At 33.9% G+C, this 15,246-nt stretch overlaps 1 protein-coding gene and 1 long non-coding RNA gene across 3 annotated transcripts in view; both read right to left on the bottom strand.

Moving 5' to 3' along the window:
- Nucleotides 1-15,246, bottom strand: part of LOC127726401 (ubiquitin carboxyl-terminal hydrolase-like) — a 120,256-nt gene that overhangs the window by 67,087 nt on the left and 37,923 nt on the right. The gene's annotated exons all lie outside the window — the stretch shown is intronic.
- LOC127726410 (uncharacterized) overlaps nt 3,506-15,246 on the bottom strand; it is a 31,355-nt gene continuing 19,614 nt past the window's right edge. Inside the window, exons 3-4 of one of the 2 annotated variants that reach the window (XR_007993519.1) lie at nt 3,823-5,780; nt 3,506-3,579 (exon numbers count right to left, since the gene is read on the bottom strand). This is a non-coding gene — a long non-coding RNA (uncharacterized LOC127726410). The other variant, XR_007993520.1, reaches the window with a different exon arrangement.

Here is a 15,246-nt window from a genome sequence, read left to right as displayed (position 1 = left end):
ATATAAACATAAACATAAATATAAATAGATTGTGACCTCATGCAATTGGATTTTTATAGGCCTGTTTGATTTCATGTTATAGGTAAAAAAATAAGTTAATTAACGTTTTTACCTGTAAAAGAATAATTTTTTTGTGGATCGAATCAGTCAATGAAATGGTTCACCTTTGTTTCACTTTCAATTTTGACATTCTTTTCCTTTTAATGGATGAACAAGACTTATGCATGCGTAACCAATCTCTAGCTAATGGGTTAAATTGAAGGTCACATAAATACGGATTTAATGAGGTCAAATCATTCACTTGCAAGTGAATAATTTATCAGCGATATTTCTTTGCTTATTTTGACAAAATTGAACCAAATTGACTGCTAAAAACGAATTATTATTTCACTTTTATTAATAATTGAACCAAACGAAATCATATTCTAATTTTTTACATATTTCGTAGCTAGTGCCCCTTTAATCTAAAGAGTGTTGATTCAACTTTTCACTGTATAGAAATTTTAGAATGTTTTTAGCTATGTTAGCTTGTATTGCATGAAATATAAAAAAAAAACCAAGAATGTGTCCATAGTTCAGGATGCCCCGCTTGCACTCTCATTTTCTATGTTCAGTGGACCGTGAAATTGGAGTCAAGTTTGACATTTAAAATAAGAAAGATCACATCATAGGGAACATGTGTACTAAGTTTAAGGTTGATTGGGCTTCAACTTCAAAAATAAATTGCTTCGCTGAGCGCAGCTGGATACGACCGCAGAGGTCCAACCCTGAAAAGTTGGGGCCAAAATGGACACAATATTCACACTTGATATAGGTATAAATTTGGATTGTAACTAAATGTAGTCAAAGAACTTCAAATTGGTTATATGATGTGAATTTATATTCAATTTTTTGCTTTTGTGCAATACACTATGCTGTTTCGAATTGACCCCCCCCCCCCTGAAAAAAAAAAATTTTACCCCGTTTTTTTTGCTTTTGTGCAATACACTATGCTGTTGAATATTAACCTCCAAAAAAAATATTTGAAGAAATTTTCTTTTAATTTCTGAAATCTGAAATGAGAAAAATTGTCCCCCCCCCCTCCAATTTTTTTCACCTCCCCCCTTTCCCTTATTCCCCCCAAAAAAATCTTTCCATCAAGATATGGTCAGTATCTCAATTCAAATTTCTAATGGAGTTTGCAACCATAGTTACCCATTTAAAAACATCATAAAAGTTTTAAAATATAAAATGACATACACAGGCTAAAATTAATGTTAATTAATAGTAACTGCTAAAAATAAATTGACAGCTAATCACCTCAAGACAATCATCATTTTTTAATACATAATTTACAAGCAGTGTAAGGGAGGTAATCAAACAGTGTTCTTTTGATTTGGATTACCTCCCTTACACTGCTTTTAAATTGTCTCAATTGTCCTTTAACCAGAAAAACCCTTGTTTTTCCCCTTTTTTTGCCCCTAATTACTAATTGGTTTGAGCCATAACCCCCCAAAGTCAATCCTAACCATCCCTTTGTAGTATGGAAACTTGTGGTATAATTTCAGAGAGATTCATACACTTTAACACAAGTTATTGTCTGGAAACTACAAAAATGCTTATTTGGGCCCCTTTTTGGCCCCTAATTCCTAAACAGTTGGGACCATAACCCCCAAAATCAATCCCAACCTTCCTTTAGTGGTTATAAACCTTGTGTTAAAATTTTTTTGATTTCTATGAACTTATACTAAGTTATTATCCGGAAACCATCTGTCTTCGGACGACGCTGACGACAACAACGTGATACCAATATACGACCAAAAATTTTTTAATTTTTGCGGTCGTATAAAAACTACCTTGACCAAAAACTTTTCACCGGAAGTGGGACAGGCAGACAATGGACGGACGAAGGAACTGATGCACATACCAAAAACATAATGCCCTTAGGTGGTGCATAAAAATCCCAGGCTTGTGGAAGTTTGTTGACATTTAGTCTTCGACAATAGACCAATGTCTATTCAAATTTCCTAGCTTTAAATTTCCTGGAGTCCATAAGACTAGTTAAGATTAAAGATCTGCAATTAACACACAATTCTTCAAAAAACAAACAAGAGTGCCACGCTGAAATGTCTTGCCTGTTTTACTTATCATTGAATTTATGTTGAAAGTCTGTAACATGAAGGTTTTACCACAAGTATCACATAAAAATAACACTATCAATGTTCTATGATAATGAGGTCACAGTCAGATGAACCAGGCAAGACAGACATGTACAACTTATAATCATTCAATACACCAAATATAGTTGACATGTTGCTTATAGTATCTGATAGACTGACAAAATTATGAAAATGTATCACTGACTAATGAACCATGAAAATGAGGTCAAGGTCATATGACACTGGCTAGAATGACATGTATACCTTACAATCATCTTATACACTAAATATAGTTAACTTATTACTTATAGTACTTGAAAAACAGACAAATACACAAAAACTTAACATTGACCAATGAACCATGAAAATGAGGTCAAGGTCAGATGATACACACAAGACAGACATGTACACCTTATAATCATTCCATACACCAAATATAGTTGACCTATTGCTTATTGTACTTGAAAAACAGACCAAAACACTAAAACTTAACATTGACCAATGAACCATGAAAATAAGGTCAAGGTCAGATGAAACCTGCCAGACTGACACGTACCCATTACAGTCATTCCATACACCACACATAGTTATCCTACTCCTTATAGTATTTGAGAAACAGACATAATCACATAACTTTAACCTTGATCACTGATCCATGAAATGAGGTCCAGGTCAGGTGAATCCTGTGTGACGGACATGTAGACTTTGCAAGAAACCCATTTACCAAATATAGTTATCCCATTACTCATAATAAGTAAGAAATTCACATTACAAAAGAACTCAAATTTTTGTTCAAGCAGTCATTGAACCATGAAAATGAGATCAAGGACATTGGACATAAGACAGACGGAAACTTCTTAACATAAGGTATCTGCATACAAGATATGAAGCATCCAGGTCTTTTACCTTCGGAAGCTTTAGACAAATAGATTACACCACCGCCGCCGGATAGTAATTCCTATGTCTCCCAAACTGCGACGCAGGCAAGACAGAAACCTTAAATTATACCCTTCAAAAACTATGGATGAAGTTCCTGACTTTGGACAGGCAAAGAAAAATGGTTGTAGTTTTTTGAGATCTCGACCCAATTTCAATGGTCTATCAAAACCTATAATTTACCAAAATAAGTATTTTCATTGACTACAATGCTCAGTAAAAATAATTTTTCAACTTTTTTGAGAACCAAAAAATATTTGAAAATTTTGTTCTTATTCTCAACAAGAGTGCACACGCTGAAATATTTCGCCTTCTTTACTAATCATTTATATTATGTTGATAGTCCTAAATATAAAGCTTTATTACAACTGTCACATAAACTTAACATTAACCAAGTAAACTAAACATTGACCAATGAACCATGAAAATGAGGTCAAGGTCAGATGAACCATGCTAGGCAGGCATGTACAGCTAACAATTCATCCATACAACAAATATAGTTGACCTATTGTTTATAGTTTAAGACAAGAGTGCACACGCTGAAATGTCTCGCCTTCTTTACTAATCATTGATATTATGTTGATAGTCCTAAATATAAAGCTTTATTACAACTGTCACATAAACTTAACATTAACCAAGTAAACTAAACATTGACCAATGAACCATGAAAATGAGGTCAAGGTCAGATGAACCATGCTAGGCAGGCATGTACAGCTAACAATTCTTCCATACAACAAATAGAGTTGACCTATTGCTTATAGTTTAAGAAAAACAGACCAAAACACAAAAACTTAACACTGAGCAATGAACCTTGAAAATGAGGTCAAGGTCAAATAAAACCTGCGTGACTGCCAAATAGATCATAAAATATTTCCATACACCAAATATAGTTGAACTATTGCATATAGTATAAGAAAAACAGACCAAAACACAAAAACTTAACTATAACCACTGAACCATGAAAATGAGGTCAAGGTCAGATGACACCTGCCAGTTGGACATGTACACCTTACAGTCCTTCCATACACCAAATATACTAGACCTATTGCTTATAGTATCTGAGATATGGACTTGACCACCAAAACTTAACCTTGTTCATTGATCCATGAAATGAGGTCAAGGTCAAGTGAAAACTGTCTGACGGGCATGAGGACCTTGCAAGGTACGCACATACCAAATATAGTTGAACTATTGCACATAGTATTAGAAAAAAAGACCAAAACTCAAAAACTTAACTTTGACCACTGAACCATGAAAATAAGGTCAAGGTCAGATGACACCTGCCCGCTAGACATGTACACCTTACAATCATTCCATACACCAAATATAGTAGACCTATGGCATACAGTATAAGAAAAACAGACCAAAACACAAAAACTTAACTATAACCACTGAACCATGAAAATGAGGTCAAGGTCAGATGACACCTGCCAGTTGGACATGTACACCTTACAGTCCTTCCATACACCAAATATACTAGACCTATTGCTTATAGTATCTGAGATATGGACTTGACCACCAAAACTTAACCTTGTTCATTGATCCATGAAATGAGGTCAAGGTCAAGTGAAAACTGTCTGACGGGCATGAGGACCTTGCAAGGTACGCACATACCAAATATAGTTGAACTATTGCACATAGTATTAGAAAAAAAGACCAAAACTCAAAAACTTAACTTTGACCACTGAACCATGAAAATAAGGTCAAGGTCAGATGACACCTGCCCGCTAGACATGTACACCTTACAATCATTCCATACACCAAATATAGTAGACCTATGGCATACAGTATAAGAAAAACAGACCAAAACACAAAAACTTAACTATAACCACTGAACCATGAAAATGAGGTCAAGGTCAGATGACACCTGCCAGTTGGACATGTACACCTTACAGTCCTTCCATACACCGAATATACTAGACCTATTGCTTATAGTATCTGAGATATGGACTTGACCACGAAAACTTAACCTTGTTCACTGATCCATGAAATGAGGTCGAGGTCAAGTGAAAACTGTCTGACGGGCATGAGGACCTTGCAATGTACGCACATACCAAATATAGTTATCTTATTACTTATAATAAGAGAGAATCTAACATTACAAAAAATCTGAACTTTTTTTTCAAGTAGTCACTGAACCATGAAAATGAGGTCAAGGACATTGGACATGTGACTGACGGAAACTTCGTAACATGAGGCATCCATATACAAAGTATGAAGCATCCAGACCTTCCACCTTCTAAAATATAAAGCTTTTAAGAAGTTAGCTAACGCCGCCGCCGCCGCCGGATCGCTATCCCTATGTCGAGCTTTCTGCTACAAAAGTCGCAGGCTCGACAAAAAACAGACCAAAACACAAAAACTTAACACTGAGCAATGAACCTTGAAAATGAGGTCAAGGTCAAATAAAACCTGCGTGACTGACATATAGATCATAAAATATCTCCATACACCAAATATAGTTGAACTATTGCATATAGTATTAGAAAAAAAGACCAAAACTCAAAAACTTAACTTTGACCACTGATCCATGAAAATGAGGTCAAGGTCAGATGACACCTGCCAGCTAGACATGTACACCTTACAATCATTTCATACACCAAATATAGTAGACCTATTGCATACAGTATAAGAAAAACAGACCAAAACACAAAAACTTAACACTGAGCAATGAACCTTGAAAATGAGGTCAAGGTCAAATAAAACCTGTGTGACTGACATATAGATCATAAAAATATTTCCATACACCAAATATAGTTGAACTATTACATATAGTATGAGAAAAAAGACCAAAACTCAAAAACTTAACTTTGACCACTGAACCATGAAAATGAGGTCAAGGTCAGATGACACCTGCCAGCTAGACATGTACACCTTACAATCATTCCATACACCATTTATAGTTGACCTATTGCGTATAGTATTAGAAAAAAAGACCAAAACTCAAAAACTTACCTTGACCACTGAACCATGAAAATGAGGTCAAGGTCAGATGACACCTACCAGTTGGACATGTACACCTTACAATCATTCCATATACCAAATATAGTAGACCTACTGCTTATAGTATCTGATATATGGACTTGACCACGAAAACTTAACCTGGTTAACTGATCCATGAAATGAGGTCGAGGTCAAATGAAAATTGTCTGACGGGCATGAGGACCTTGCAAGGTACGCACATACTAAATATAGTTATCCTATTACTCATAATAAGAAAAAAATTAACATTACAAAAAATGTTGACTTTTTTTTAAGTAGTCACTGAACCATGAAAATGAGGTCAAGGACATTGGACATATGACAGACGGAAACTTCGTAACATAAGGCATCTATATACAAAGTATGAAGCATCCAGGTCTTCTAGCTTCTAAAATATAAAGCTTTTAAGAAGTTAGCTAACGCCGCCGGATCACTATCCCTATGTCGAGCTTTCTGCGACTTTTTTCTGCGACAAAAGTCCCAGGCTCCACAAAAACTGTTTAAGATTTGTTAAAACTTAAATGTTTTACTCTTTTAGGAGGTTTATCATCTCTTCTCAGACTATTTAAAAGTAAACAACAACCAGATCAACCAGCACAACCAAATCTTGGACAATTGTTATTCACACTTCATCATCAGATAGACCTGACATCAATAGTTGATGATGACTGCAGGCTAGAATTAATAACAGATATAGTGATGATGGATGATGGTATACTGGTGATATGTTTACCTTTGCAGAGCAGACTACTGATCTATTATACAGATGGATCACAGATAGACAGTATAAATTTACAGGGTCAACTGTGGTGTGTTACAACAGTCAACATCTCTACAGTAGCTGTTACAGTGCTAGGTAGTAAGTGTATAGAGATGTATGACATAAACAATCAACTCAAACTTAATTCAATATCAGTACCTGGACGTAGTTCCTGCATTACAACTATAAAGAACAAGTTAGTTGTAGGTGGGAACAACAGACTACAGATCATAGATCATCAGACAGGAGAGGTGGTACAGACAATACAGACTGACTTTTATCCTTACAGTTTACATGTATCTGGTGACAGAATATTCTACTGGGATTCCTACTCCTACAAGCTGTACTGGTACAGTTATACTAATGACAGACATCATACCCTAAAATTACCATCACCACCTGAGAGTATGACTACACTAAGAGATGGAAGTCTGTATGTGAAGTGTATTGATGGATCAGTACAACATGTGTCATCTGATGGTAAACAATACAAACCTGTGAAGATGACTACACTACAAGTTGGCAGTCTGTATGTGACGTGTATTGATGGATCAGTACAACATGTGTCATCTCAACCAGTGAATACATTTCAATTAACTTCAATTTGTAATGGGATACATTATAATCTCACACAAAGGAAACTAGTGACCATACAATGTGGACATGTTATAGTGTACAATGAAATATAACTAAAAATGTTATAATATTTTATATCTTATACATACACTATCTGTCAAACTTAGGTATAGGTAGATAACAAGTATATAACCGTCACAACAGAAGGACTAAACAAAACCACTAAAATGCTTCATTGACATTATAACCAAAAACAGAAAAAAACTAAAGTCCTTGAAGTCTGATAATTTTTTGTACATATTTCTAAAGACTGACTGAAGTAGTCTAATAAATAAATTTAATTAATACTTATAAATGTCAGAACCTGCATTTAGATTTTGATTTGAACCTGTGTATACTTTTTCTTACCAATTGATCACTATTTTCTTCTAAGGATGTACTTAGGTGAGGTTTAGGAATTTGTGTCAGATGTTCAGACTCCTTGGTTTTTTCCCATCGATACAGGGTATAATATTTTGCCCCATAACACCCATTTTTTCTTTTCATATAAGACTTCAATAGCTCATAATAGGTCATTTACCAAAATTTAAGCAGATTCTAGATTTCTTTTCTTTTGATTTGAGACCCAAATAATACCAATGAAAATATAAGGTAAAAGTCAGAGTCAGCCTTTTCCCGCCATTTTTTAAAAATCCAAGTATCTCAATAAGGAGCCCAATAACCTATCAATATTTATAGCTTATTTAGTTCCTTAACTAATGCTCTTCCAACTTATATTATCAATCTTAAATTCTAGATTTTTTTAATTTCACCTAAGTACAACTTCGTATTCATAGTTGTTGTGTGTCATGCTACGCTACTATTATTAAACAATTGTATATCATTATTATTCGATATCTATTAATTTTTATAAATGTATGTGTGTATTGAAATTTGATGTATTTTATTATATTCCTATTAAGCTGTATTAGTAGGGTGCCCAGTCAACAAATTTTATCGATTTGGGTTAACAGAATAACACACAGCTGTATTGATATCATTGGAAAGAGGAGAACAAGCCTCATCAAAATATTGATGTCTTCGTTGTCTACAGTGGTCACGATTTTTTAAAATTTGGATCAAAGGTCCAAGCTCAAATTTCAAGGAAAACGCAGAGTCACATTTAGACAGCTGGTCGCCCTTACATATATGCTTTTATAACAAAATAAATTCGAATATTTCAAAGGATTATAACTATAGTTTCTATATCTAGGACTAATTTGATATTTATGTTGCCAAATAGGGTTCGAGATTGACATTTGTACTTATAGGGTGCATATTTACAATTTTCATTCACCTGTTAAACAACCGTGACCTTGACCTTTTAAAATGTCCAAATTTGGAATTTTTTCACAAGATTCGATATAAGTGATCTCTAGAGATGTTTTTTAGATATTAACATTTATAACTTGCCCTTCCAAAATGTAATTTTTCCGTCTTTTGATAGAAGGTGTTCGTAATGATTTTCTGGAAAAAAATCCAGTTTTCTTTTGATGAGTGTGGAAGCACATACAATTGTACTTAGTTCCAAAACTGGTGTAATATTAACGTATAATGGATTGAATTAGCAGGTCTGAGTATATCTTTGCTCTATAGAAATAAGAAAGAATGCAAACTGTGAAAAGGGGGGAGGGTTGTCCGTCAAAGTTATGAAAACAAAATGACAATTAGAAACAGGTTAAACACTTTATCTTACAAACTTATATGCCTTATTGAGAATAAATTGGCCTACAATTGACATGAAGTTTATCTACAAAAAGAGGGTTGTAACAACATCAATCTAATATATAGATCTCTGATTTCGTTATCCGCATATTAGCTTATATATACAAGCAATTGAGTTAATATAGATCAGAATTTTATCAGATTGAAACATAGAAAAATTGCCTAGGCTAGCAGTAACTATTACGTTTCATTGTCTTCTGTTAAGTTGGAAGCCCATCGACCAGGCAGTTTAAGTTAGAGAGCTAATTTCAGTTGTTCTTTTTTAAATTGCATTCGAAGCAAGGCGCAAAATGCGAGGCATACAGCATATATTCTGATGGTGGAGGTGGCAACACCGATAACTATTTGTATACCTTCATATATCAGAGGGTAGAGGAATTGGAGTATCATACTTTGCATATATATCTATTGTGCTACGTCCAAGTTCACGTCTGTCATACAATTATTTTCCTTGACCTCATTTTCATAGTTTAGTGACTGCTAAAAAACTGTATAGCTTTTTTTCGTCATGTGAATGTCTCACTTGTGAATTTGAATGTCCCTTTTGTATTTTTCGCATCTTTTTTTTCACGAGTTCTAGGATAACTATATTTGGTTACTAATTTTTGGTATCCTTGTAAGGTCTACATGTCGGTCATACATGGTTCTTCTGACCTTGACCTCATTCAATGGATCAGTGAACAAGGTTAAATTTTAGTGGTCTTATCTCAGATACTATAAGTAGTGGGTCAAAAATATTTGGTGTATGGGATGGTAGCAAAGTGTACATGTCTTTGTCGTCGAGTTCATCTGACCTTACCTCATTTGCATGGAAGATTGATGATGTGAATTTCATGTAATACTTGTATAATATAAAAATAAGGAGATGCGACAGTAAGCAGTTATTGGCAACCGTACGGTCTTCAACAATGGGAAAAATCCATACCGTATGGTCGGCTATAAAAGGCTCGGATATAAAAAAATTTGAAACAATTCATTTGAGATAACTAACAGCATAACGTATAACAAAACAATTTGCCAAAAAAAAAATTGACCGACTTGAAACAACGACAACCACTTAAATACCGGCACGATCCTGACTTGGAACAGGAATATAAAGAATGTATTGATTGATTGATTGTTGATAGCTTTACGCCGCATCAGCACAAAAAGGCTATATTGCGCCAAGAATGTATATAATCATTTTCTTTAAGAATTTCGACACAATTCAGTCAGTTAGTAAACCATGCTGTACCAATATAATCCTAGTTTTTACGGTAATGATGTTTATGATCATACTTTTCTCAGACCATAAATTCAGATAACTCCCTTTCATTAGCTTTCAGTAAGGGAAAGACCAATTGATTTCAAAAGGAGGAAGGGGAGAAGGATTTTGAAAATCAATAACTTGGCCTGGTATGAACTGAAAATCACTGATTTTGCACAAGACCGGATGAAAGTGAATACTCTGCAACATGAAATGCAGGATATTTAAGGATATAAATGTGTACAAAAGTGAAAATAAATTTTGGCGCAGCAAAGCCGTGGAAAAAAAAAAATAAGAATGGGTAGCAACAGACAAAAAAAATGGTCAATCTGGAAACAATTTTCTGCTGCCAGATTGGCACATATAGCAGTCATTGGCTTTAATTAGTGCTTTGCTCGAACAAACATATTGCCAATTTAGCTTTGAAATTATTGCAGTTGTTTCTGCTGGTGTATAATTTATAGCAGGAACGGTGATACATTTTTGTTGTCTTTCACACGGAAGGGGGTTTAAGTCAAAACATCATGCAAGACCATAATATAGACTTGATGTGCCATATTCCGGGTATGACACAAAAACGACCGATTTGATTCTTATACTACAATTATAACAAAAATATCTATTCAATAAAAAAGTTTAGTGTATTGAAAAACAGACACAAAACATTCTTCCGAAGAAAATAACAATTTACAAAGCAAAAATGAGAAATGTAATGAGTGACCACTGTCCTTGTTAATGACCTAATAGTGTAAGCAACAAAATCATTAGGTCAAGGGATAATCCGTGTTTAATCAATGCCAAAATGTTGACTTAATTTGTGTTTTTAATTGCTTATTTCTTCAAAATTACCTTTATATTCCACACATGAAATTTGGCACACACATGCAATGTGTCTTATTGCTTTAATCAGAGAAAAATTATCATGATGATACTCGTAATAATTTTGCTTTCGATGAAAATGTGGTAAATTTAGGGTAAAATTTTAGTCTTACTAAAATGCTGAAATAATTATAGCAAAATTACTTAAATACTTTCCGGTTTTGTTATATGATATATCTAATGTATAAACTGTATTTTAAATTCTATTCTAACCACCAATAAAGAGTGTAATAATTTTATTTTTCATGTTAAAGTTGTCCCGTACAATACAGTATCTGGGGGTACCCTGGAAAAACATGAAATTAAGAAAATCGTGACCATGAGAATTTACGACTACAGAATGAATGTGGTCTAAGAACTTAAAAATTTTAAATTGGACATTCACCTTATATCCAAAATCTAAATACATGGTTAGATTCAGCATATCAAAGAACCCCAAGAATTCAATTTTTGATGAAATCAAACTAAGTTTAATTTTGGACCCTTTTGACCTCAATGTGGACAAAGTTGATAACGGGGCACAAAAATCAAAAATCTAAATACATGGTTAGATTCAGCATATCAAAGAACCCCAATAATTAAATTTTTGATGAAATCAAACAAAGTTTAATTTTGGACCCTTTGGACCTCAATGTGGACCAATTTAAAAACGGGGCCCAAAATCCAAAAACTTAATACACGGTTAGATTCAGCATATCAAAGAACCCCAAGAATTCAAGAATAAAACCCCATTGAAATTGGTCAAGAAATAAGCAATTTATACGAAGTATCTTCTTTTGCACAATACTGTGCAATTGGATATTTCTTGCTATTGCGCAATACTGTGCAATTGTAGATTTCTTCCTATTGCGCAATACTGTGCAATTGAAAATTTCTTGCTATTGCACAATACTTATTATATAATAATTTACACATCCTCTTTGGTGTGTATCTCCTACCATATCATTATTATTTGCTTTTAAATATAAATCAGAAATAACCAACTGAAAATGGAAAATTTTAAAAGAAAAAAAAAAGGAAAAAAAGAAAAAAAAATGAAAAAAAAAAAAAATCCCCCCCAAATTTTTTGAACCCCCTCATGATTCATCACCCCCAAACTCAATCCCAGCCTTCCCTTTGTGGTATAGTACCTTGCAGTACAATTTCAGAGAGCTCCATACACTTGAACACAAGTAATTGTCTAGAAACTAGAAAAATGCTTATTTTTGGCCCCTTATTCCTAAGCGTTTAAGGCAATTACCCCCAAACTCAAACCCAGCCTTCCCTTTGTGATATGAAACCTTGTGGTATAATGTCAGAGAGATCCATACACTTACACACAAGTTATTGTCTGGAAGTTACAAAAATGCTTATTTTTTGCCCCTTTTTCCTTAACTGTTGGTACCATAACCCCCAAAATCAATCCCAACCTTCCTTTTGTGGTATTGAACCTTATGGTAAAATTTCATAGAGATCCATTCACTTAAACTAAAGTTATAGTGCGAAAACTAATGTGTCTTCGGACGACGACGCCAACGTCATACCAATATACGACCGCAAAATTTTTGCGGTCGTATAAAAAAAAAGGCAGGACCGAATAGAGCGAAAAATAAAAAGGCAGGACCGAATAGAGGGAAAAATAAAAAGGCAGGACAAAATTTTTCATCCTAGCCCCCCATAAAAATCAAATGGTAGCTCCCTAAGATGTGTATTGAATTAGGTCTAAAGGATAATATAATCACTCAAAAAATCTTTCTACCAAAAAAGTCAAGATCTGATTGTACAGATATCATAACCTCACAAACAGAACATAGACAGATAAGTAGGGAACAGTAATTAATTGTTAAAATTGCTGGAGGCGGGAACACAACCTTTCTCCACCAATAAAAACTGAACGCCATAAAATAGCCAATAGTGTTGAAAGTGGCATTATACACCAATCAATCAATCAATCAATCAATCTTTATCTTAATTTAAAAATGCAATCCCAAGTTGCTATTCTGCTTAAAATGCACGTGCAACAAGCATGACATACCTATATCTTCATAAAATTGAGAATGGAAATGGGGAATGTGTCAAAGAGACAACAACCCGACCATAGAGCAGACAACAGCCGAAGGCCACCAATGGGTCTTCAATGCAGCGAGAAACTCCCGCACCCGGAGGCGTCCTTCAGCTGGCCCCTAAACAAATATGTATACTAGTTCAGTGATAATGGACATCATACTAAACTCCAAATTATTCACAAGAAACTAAAATTAAAAATGATACAAGACTAACAAAGGCCAGAGGCTCCTGACTTGGGACAGACGCAAAAATGCGGCGGGGTTAAACATGTTTTTTGAGATCTCAACCTTCCCCCTATACCTCTAGCTAATGTAGAAAAAACAAACGTACAACAGTACGCACAGTAAAACTCAGTATAAGAGAAGTTTGAGTCCGATGTCAGAATAGGAAACAAAAGAAAATAAACAAAATGACAATAATACATAAATGAACAAAGGACTACTAGCAGTTACTGACATGCCAGCTCCAGACCTCAATTAAACTGATTGAAAGATTATGTCTTCATCATATGAAAATCAAGTACAATCCCTCCCGTTAGGGGTTTAGTATCATACCATCATAAAATATATGAGAAGAACATAACCCGTATCATGCCAACAACTGGTTTTTTGGAATAAATGTGTTTAATTCAAATGCAAAGACCCTATAAGTGAATCAATATTAAAGCCAAAATATGCAATCTTTAATGACCTGACAACAGTATCGTAACTATATCCCCTCCCAATAAGTCTGTTTAAAGGTTTTGTTAGCTTTTAGGTGAATACTGACATTTTTGTGCTTTGTAAAGAATATTACCATAAAAGATTGGATGTGAAATACCCGAACGTATAAGATGTCTGCATGTTGAGCTATATTTACGAATGATGTCCTTTTACCGATGATAAAATTTAGTAAATGTTTTGACTAGTTTATGATATCGAAAACCCTGGTGTAATAATTTTTCAGTAATACATAAATTTCTCTCGCTAAAATCTAATACGTTGTTACATACACGAGCGAATCGTACAAGATGAGATATATAAACACCATAAGATGGTGACAAGGGAACGTCACCATCTAAAAATGGATAACTAACGATAGGAAATGAAAAATCATCTCTTTTATCATAGATTTTTGTATTAAGCTTCCCGTTAATGATATAGATATCAAGATCGAGGAAAGGACAGTGGTCATGTATATTCATGTAGACTTTTATATTTGAACTTTGACAATTTAATCAAATTTTTCTAATTTTAAAAATGATTCAGAGATTACAACAAAATATAGTAAAGGTAATTTCCAACAGATATCAATCTTTGATAAGAATCCTCCATATTTATTATATGATAGAAGGAGAATAATCAACTTTGATTTTTAATTTCAGTGAGTACCTTAAGTTATTGTTTGACATATCAAGTATTAACAAAACATGTACAATCATGAGAACTGCATAATACTTCAAATCAATTGTTTACATAAAATACTAACCTCTAACATAGAAATGAGCAGGTATTGCTCACCTCATTCTATGTTCAAAATCAACTATGGCAACTCACCAAAAATGGTCAATCAGAAACAAGAAAAGCCTTTTGTGACCCTGCTTTTATTTCCTTGGAAATGAAATGAGGTATATCCATACCTTTTTCCCTGCCAAGTTTGAATCAGATAAATCTAGTAGTAGTGAAGAGATGCGATTTCTACTAGGGTTCAATCAAAACTAACATGACATTATTGTCTCAATGAATGCTTTATCAGCATAAAAAGAGGATACTTTTTAAAGCATCTGTCAATTTTTATTTTTATGAATTTGAAAACATTTAGCATTGTAATTTCAGGGGCAAAAAAGTTATTAAGGTAGCACAATACAAAAGCAACTAAATTTTATTAAAATTTGATTTTCAGTTGTTTTTGTTTCTTCTTAATATTCCAAAACCACAGAA

The sequence above is a fragment of the Mytilus californianus genome, unplaced genomic scaffold (assembly GCF_021869535.1).
Source record: "Mytilus californianus isolate M0D057914Y unplaced genomic scaffold, xbMytCali1.0.p SCAF_17, whole genome shotgun sequence".
NCBI lineage: Eukaryota > Metazoa > Mollusca > Bivalvia > Mytilida > Mytilidae > Mytilus > Mytilus californianus.
This window is presented reverse-complemented; position numbering and strand designations above follow the sequence as displayed.